Genomic DNA, 6384 nt, shown 5'->3' on the forward strand with positions numbered 1-6384 from the left:
CAGGCATGGTTCTGTTGCTAATCATTATTTTATTTTCACCAAAAACAAACTGCCTGGTGCTTTCCCTTGTATTTACATTTGAAATCTGCTATCCAAATATACCAGTAACTCAGAATATCTACAGTTTATTACTTTGGGGAAAAAATTAAAAACACTCTGCACTGCCTAAACTTTTGTGCAATCCCAGTAGTAAGAGCTGAGTAAATCTGACAGGCACATGGTCCTTGCTGGCCAAGAACCAACCAACAGGCTGTAAGTCTCCTTTAATTTCACTCAACTTGTTTTCACTGCTATAAATAGTGAATAAATCAAACCCACCCTTCCTTCCAACTCAGTCTGAAGCACAGTGACAGCTCAGTGTAAATACCCTTCAATTAATTTGTTGGGCACTCAGAGGGTACAGGTTTAGCTCCACATATCCCTTCTACCTGGGTTACCAGGGTCTGACTCTGAACTGGGAAACTGAGTGAAGAGAAAAACCATGTAGCTCTTTTTTTCTTCTTCTTCCTCTTCTCCCTTTCCTATTTTTAAAAAATTTTCTCCCCCCTCCAACCCCACCCCTTCTTCTTCATCTCTTTTACCTAGTGAACATGAAACTTCTCTGTGAATCAGGCAATTTCATTCAAAATGGGATGATTTACAATATAGAGCAATGGGCTGTTTCTGACTCTTCTATAAAGCTCTTAAATCTCTGAGTCTTGTTTTTACCCATCTCTAAAATGGTGCAAAAATAAAACCCTATAATACTGCTTATGTCAGAAGAAATACAGTGTTACAGCCCAACACTTCACAAACATGTTTTACCATTGTATTCCACTGCAACATAAGCTGTAGTGGAAATGAAAATCATTTAACTTTTTAATATATTTTTCAACTGACACTTGATTAATATGTCAAGTTGACAATAAAAAGACAATCTTTAAGGATTCATTGGGACACTGTGGGAGGATCATTATCTCTTCCTGTTTGATTTTTGGTGAAAGAGTGAAGGGTGAGGGGCCATTTCCTTTGGAGCTGGCCGAAAGAGGATTACATACATGAAGCAAATTCTTAAAGAATGACAGTCATATGGAAAATCTACTTACAATTTCCTCATTTGGGGGATTTCCTTGACTCTCCGCCATTGGAAACTTTCTCCATTTTTTACACCGTCCATGGCTTTGATGGACTCTGACAAGTGTGTTTCTATAAACAGCAGTTAAAAATGGGACATATTGTGAACTTCTCAGTTCTCAGAGTAGGAATAACCAGAAAGAACTATGTAGGAAAGAAGGCTGTATCATCTCTGCCCATATCAAGATCTCCTCATGCACACGGATGGAAAAAGGTCCTCAGCTTGTCCTCTCGGATCTGGAATGGGGGTTCCACCCTGTTTCCAGAGGATCTGCATGAGGGGGTCATGTTGATGTCATGCAAAGATGATTCAGTCTCTGGTCACAGGTCATCTTGATGCCTTCATGGGTTATTTTTAATTAGGAAAAATTCACAGTATAGGCATATGCAAGATTTTTACTTAATTTTTATACTTATTGGTGCTCAACTCTACAGTTTTTCATCTCTTACTCAACAGGCTACTCTCCTTCTGTCTCTCTTCATTCTCTCTTCTTTGTTCTCTCATTATTTACTTAAAGTGCTGACTTTCAAAAAATTCTGTTCAATGAAAACAATGAGAAAATGGAAAATGACTGCTATATTCAGGCTAGCAAACTTTGACAATATTAAATAATTATACATATGTTTAACCATCACTATACATTATACCAGAAGTCCACAGTTGGCTAACATCACACTACTTTTGAAAAGTAAACATTTTAGCAATAAATGTTCCAAGGCGACATGGAAGTATTTTCATTCCTAAAATTTCCTATACAGATGTTATACACAAAGTTAGTATGCATAGAGATTCTCTTGTTCCAGATAATAAGTTATTCCACCAGGTTATATCCTTCATGTACACAAACCTCCAGGCTCTGTTTGTTTTAACATTCCCTGCAGCTGTTACTTAGATTTTTGCTACATAATTACTGTTTATTCAAAATCTCTCACTTGTTAGGGGATTTACCCACAGAGCTCTCACATTTAGCTTTCAAAACGTTATGATTTTTAAGCATTTTGTTTTTTACGCTAAATGTTGAAGGTGGCTTTTAGCCCTAACCAAAATATTTGCATGTTGCTAATTACATTTCTGTGAACCATCAAAATGAAGTCTGTAGAAGAATACATGGAAAATGTGCATCAAAGTTCATTATTGCAATTTCAAATCTTTTGGAACAAAGAACCTTAAAACATGAGAAAGTACAAATATAGGCACCCTCTTGCTTATGAACAGTAACAGGAAAAACAGCTGAGAAGTACTGAGTGCTTCCTTCAGGCCAGGCCTTCTCTGAGTACCTTCCATCCTTAATCTTTAATTAACCACATGAGGTAGCTGGTATTATCAGCCCACTGAACAGATGAAAAAATTGAAACCTGGAGAGGATACGTCAGTTGCCCAAGGCCCCTCAGCTAGTAAGTGATGCTGTCGGAATTTAAATCCAGGCATTCTGACTGCAGTGCCCATGCTTGATCCACTACACAATGCTCTCCTTATGAGGAAACTTCTCCACGTTGGTATATACATTTTAAATTCAGCATCCTGTGCACTAGAAAAAAGAAAAAGAAGAAAGGCAGGAGCCTCCTCCTATTGCCCTGATTCTGGTCCCCCTTTCAATCCACCACTCCCTACGCCTCCCCACTACACCCTCCACCCTGACAAGAAATGGGAGAGGCCCCCAGAGGGCATCCACTTCCTTAACAGTTGCTTTTCCTCTTAAAATTTATTTAAAACATCTAGACTCTGTCTTCTAGAAGTTGGCAATCCAAATAAACAATATGAAGAGGCATATAATTTAAAATTTAAGAAAACAATATAAGAAGGCAAATATAAAAAAACATGAAAGTGAAGTCGCTCAGTCGTGTCTGACTCTTCGAAACCCCATGGACTGCAGCCCACCAGGCTCCTCTGTCCATGGGATTTTCCAGGCAAGAGTGCTGGAATGGGTTGTCATTGCCTTCTCTACAGAAATTAATATAACATTGCAAATAAACTCTCCTTCAATAAAATTAAAAAAAAAAAAGAAAAAGAAAGAAATGCCAGATGGCCAAGTTACAAGGGAGATCTGAGTGAGCAGCCTGGTAAGGGTAAGACCACGTTGCAAGGGTTTAATTGAGACTGCAAAGGTCAGAAGTGATTCTGCTGCCCTCTGCTGCTGGACTTGATTTAATTAATTAAGCAGGGCAAACAGAAACATTTACCTGACAGTTGTTTAGTTGCTAAGTCATGTCTGACTCTGTGACGCTGTCAACTATAACCCACCAGGCTCCTCTGTCCATGGGATTTCCCAGGCAAGAATACTAGAGTGGGTTGCCTTTTCCTGCTCCAGGGGGTCTTCCTGACCTAAGGATTGAACCCACATCCCCAGGATTGGCAGGTGGATTCTTTACGATGGAGCCGCCAGGGAAGCCGATTTGCTTAACTACCAGCCATGAACTAGATGCTTCATGCTATTTAAATAACTTTTCACCACAGTCTTGTGAAGAAAACATCTTTCCTTATTTTAGTTTTAAAGTATCCATTTCTACATAATATACAGTTTAAATGGAGCTCAGGGAGCTACTGCCTGGTGGGCTACAGTTCGTGGGGTCGCAAAGAGTCAAACTCGACTGAACGACTAACACTTTCACTTTTTCAGGGAAGTACTATAACTTGCATAAAGACACACAGTGAGTCAAGTTACTAGACTATAGGTTTCATTCTGTTCATCATCATTTATGCCTACATAGATAGCAATGCTGGGCATACAGGATAGGATGATTTTTCGAATGAATGAATCAAGTTCAGTGTCAAAGTTAGGTCTAATTCCAAAGCCCATAAACCTTCCAGATATCCACTGCTGCCTCTCAAATACTCTTGTTCCAACAGAAGAGACTGTGCTATTGCCAGTTTTGCAACTGAAGAAAGCTCGCGTGGAGCCATGAAGACCCAGAGCAGCCAAAAATAAATAAATAAATCTTTTTATAAAGTGCTTAAGAAACAAGAGTGAAGAAGCTGAGACTGAGAGACATTATTTCTAAATAGAAGTATGTGATTATAACCTCACTTTGCAAATTACCCAGCCAATAAACCAATCAATCAATCAAGTCAGTCAAAGCTAAATTCATCATGTGTACATCAAAACTGGCAAGTAAGTAAATGTGTATGAATTTTAACAAATGTATTTTAGGAAAGGAAATGCCCCTCATCCATCCCAAAACTCATTCTTGGGCCAAATTGTCTCAAATTACAGGGGACAACTTTTCAGAATTTTTTTAAGAGAAAATTATTTTCTTAAGGTGACATTTCTCATATAAATTTCAGAAGACAAATTCATGGCAAACAGTGGTCATATATTTTAAACTAAGTATTAGAAGTTGAAAGGGAAGAGATTCAAATATAACTTATATAAGTTGTACTTTCTGAGTCTTACTAAAAACACTTGGAAAAGACATTTCATTATAAGAAAAAGGTCTGAACCACAGCAATCCATGTGTTTCTGTCATGGGGGGAGGGGACAGACATCATCCTGATAGTTACCTTCTTCCAAGTACAGCTGGGAGCTGGGAGGCTGTATAGTTCATTCACAGGCATTGTAGATGAAAATACATTTCAAGTCTGCCTATTAACTAAATGCAAGTCTAGAAAATCAGCTGGACCTTCTAAATATCAGTTTTTCCATGTAAAATGTAGGGTTTAAAGTGCCTGGTCCACTTGATTGACAAAGTTGTAGGCAACACAAACATAAAACTTGTAAGAATGATCAAAGCATTATACAAATGCAGGGTCATCCGCATTATCTCTTTCCTAAAAGATGCTTTTCATCCAATCCCATCCAAACAGAGGAACAATCTTCAAGGAGTCATGTTGCTATTGGGTTTTCTCTGTGCCATCATCTTACAGAAACACAGAATTGACCAGCTGTTCAAGAAGTCTCCAAGTCAAGCTGCCTTTAAGCACTTGAAGGGGGGGGGGGGGAATATGGTCTTCTCTCATCTACAGTTGCAGATGTCTGCCTTTTGGAAGCTTCTAGATGGTCCTGAGGTTTTGAACTTCCATGAAGCTTCTAGAATCATATATCCCCTATAGATATGAGTATATGATTTCCAATTCTGAGATGGAAAACCCCCATTAGCATCTTTCCCAAAGTAAAATCCAAGGAGGCTGTGGCCAGGATCAGCTTTGGGAGGCCCCTGAGACTTTGCACTGTGGCTCTTTCCAGAGGTTGAGCCTAGACATCAGCGCTCTCCCTCTGGGCCCCATCTGGGCTAAAGAGATGGTTGAGACTGGGCCTGACCCTCAGGAAGCCAGCTGCTTTCTCCCGGCCCAGCCCTGGGCTGCTGCTCTGTCTCGGGCTGCTAGTGGCAGTTCTGCATCTTTGTGCGGAGGTGGATAATGATCGCCGGTCAGGGTGTCCCTATTGGGACACCCCGTGAACGGCTCTAAGTGCAAATGGAGATGTTTGGGGGTGTGTAGGAGAAGACAGGAAGAATGCAGACAGTCACATTTGAGGGTTACCTGGAATAAGGTAACAGGGGGCAGTGGAGATGTTTGCCAACAGAAACTGTTAAGTCATCATGTATCTACTCAGCACTTCTTATGTGCCAGGAACTTTAAATACATCACCTCATTTAATCTTCATAAGAGTTAATTCTGGGTAGATATCATGGTACTTCTACAGATGAGTAAACTGAGGTGCAGAGTCTCATTTCCACAAAAGGTTTATCCAGCACCTATCTTTTTTCAGACACTGTGAATATAAATAGTGACAAATACAGAGCATTATTTTTTAAGAACTATATAATAGCCAAGAGGAGGTCAAATATCTTGCCCGGGACATTGTTCCCGACAGGATTTAAGAGTCAGAATTTAAGTATAGATCTGTATGCTGAAAGCTTCATTTGCTGGATTAATGCGGTCCAGAGGCAGATACTGAGCACATACTGTGTGCCGGGCACAAGGTCAGGGCCAGAGCAGCTGAACCCATAAGTCAGATCAGCCAGAGTGGGCTCCCAGCTTCGCGGAGCGTAACCCCTGCGCCGCCCGGGACCGCTCAGGAGCTCAGAGCGGCTGTCCTCGCCTCCCACCGAAGCCTGCCCCCAGATTTTAGGTCGGTCTCTGGGGCCCCAGTTCACGCTGGTTATGTCAGGCACCACGGTGGGGACATTTCTAGCCGATTTTTCTTTCCATTTTCGGACAGAGATATTTTCTTTGAGAAAACGCCGGTTCTGGACAGACGAGGTCGTTCCTAAGTGAGAGGAACACAAGTAAATAAATGAAATAAAACGAAAGAGACAGAGACCCGCTATGTC

At 40.6% G+C, this 6384-nt stretch overlaps 1 long non-coding RNA gene across 1 annotated transcript; it reads right to left on the bottom strand.

The window, feature by feature from the left end:
* Positions 1-259: 259 nt before the first annotated feature.
* LOC110132991 (uncharacterized) lies at positions 260-5023 on the bottom strand. The gene is made up of 3 exons (XR_002312627.2): positions 4613-5023; positions 2470-2642; positions 260-1650 (listed from the first exon to the last, which is right to left on the bottom strand). It is a non-coding gene; the product is annotated as an uncharacterized lncRNA (long non-coding RNA).
* Positions 5024-6384: the final 1361 nt, after the last annotated feature.

This window comes from Odocoileus virginianus, chromosome 15 (assembly GCF_023699985.2).
Source record: "Odocoileus virginianus isolate 20LAN1187 ecotype Illinois chromosome 15, Ovbor_1.2, whole genome shotgun sequence".
Lineage (NCBI taxonomy): Eukaryota > Metazoa > Chordata > Mammalia > Artiodactyla > Cervidae > Odocoileus > Odocoileus virginianus.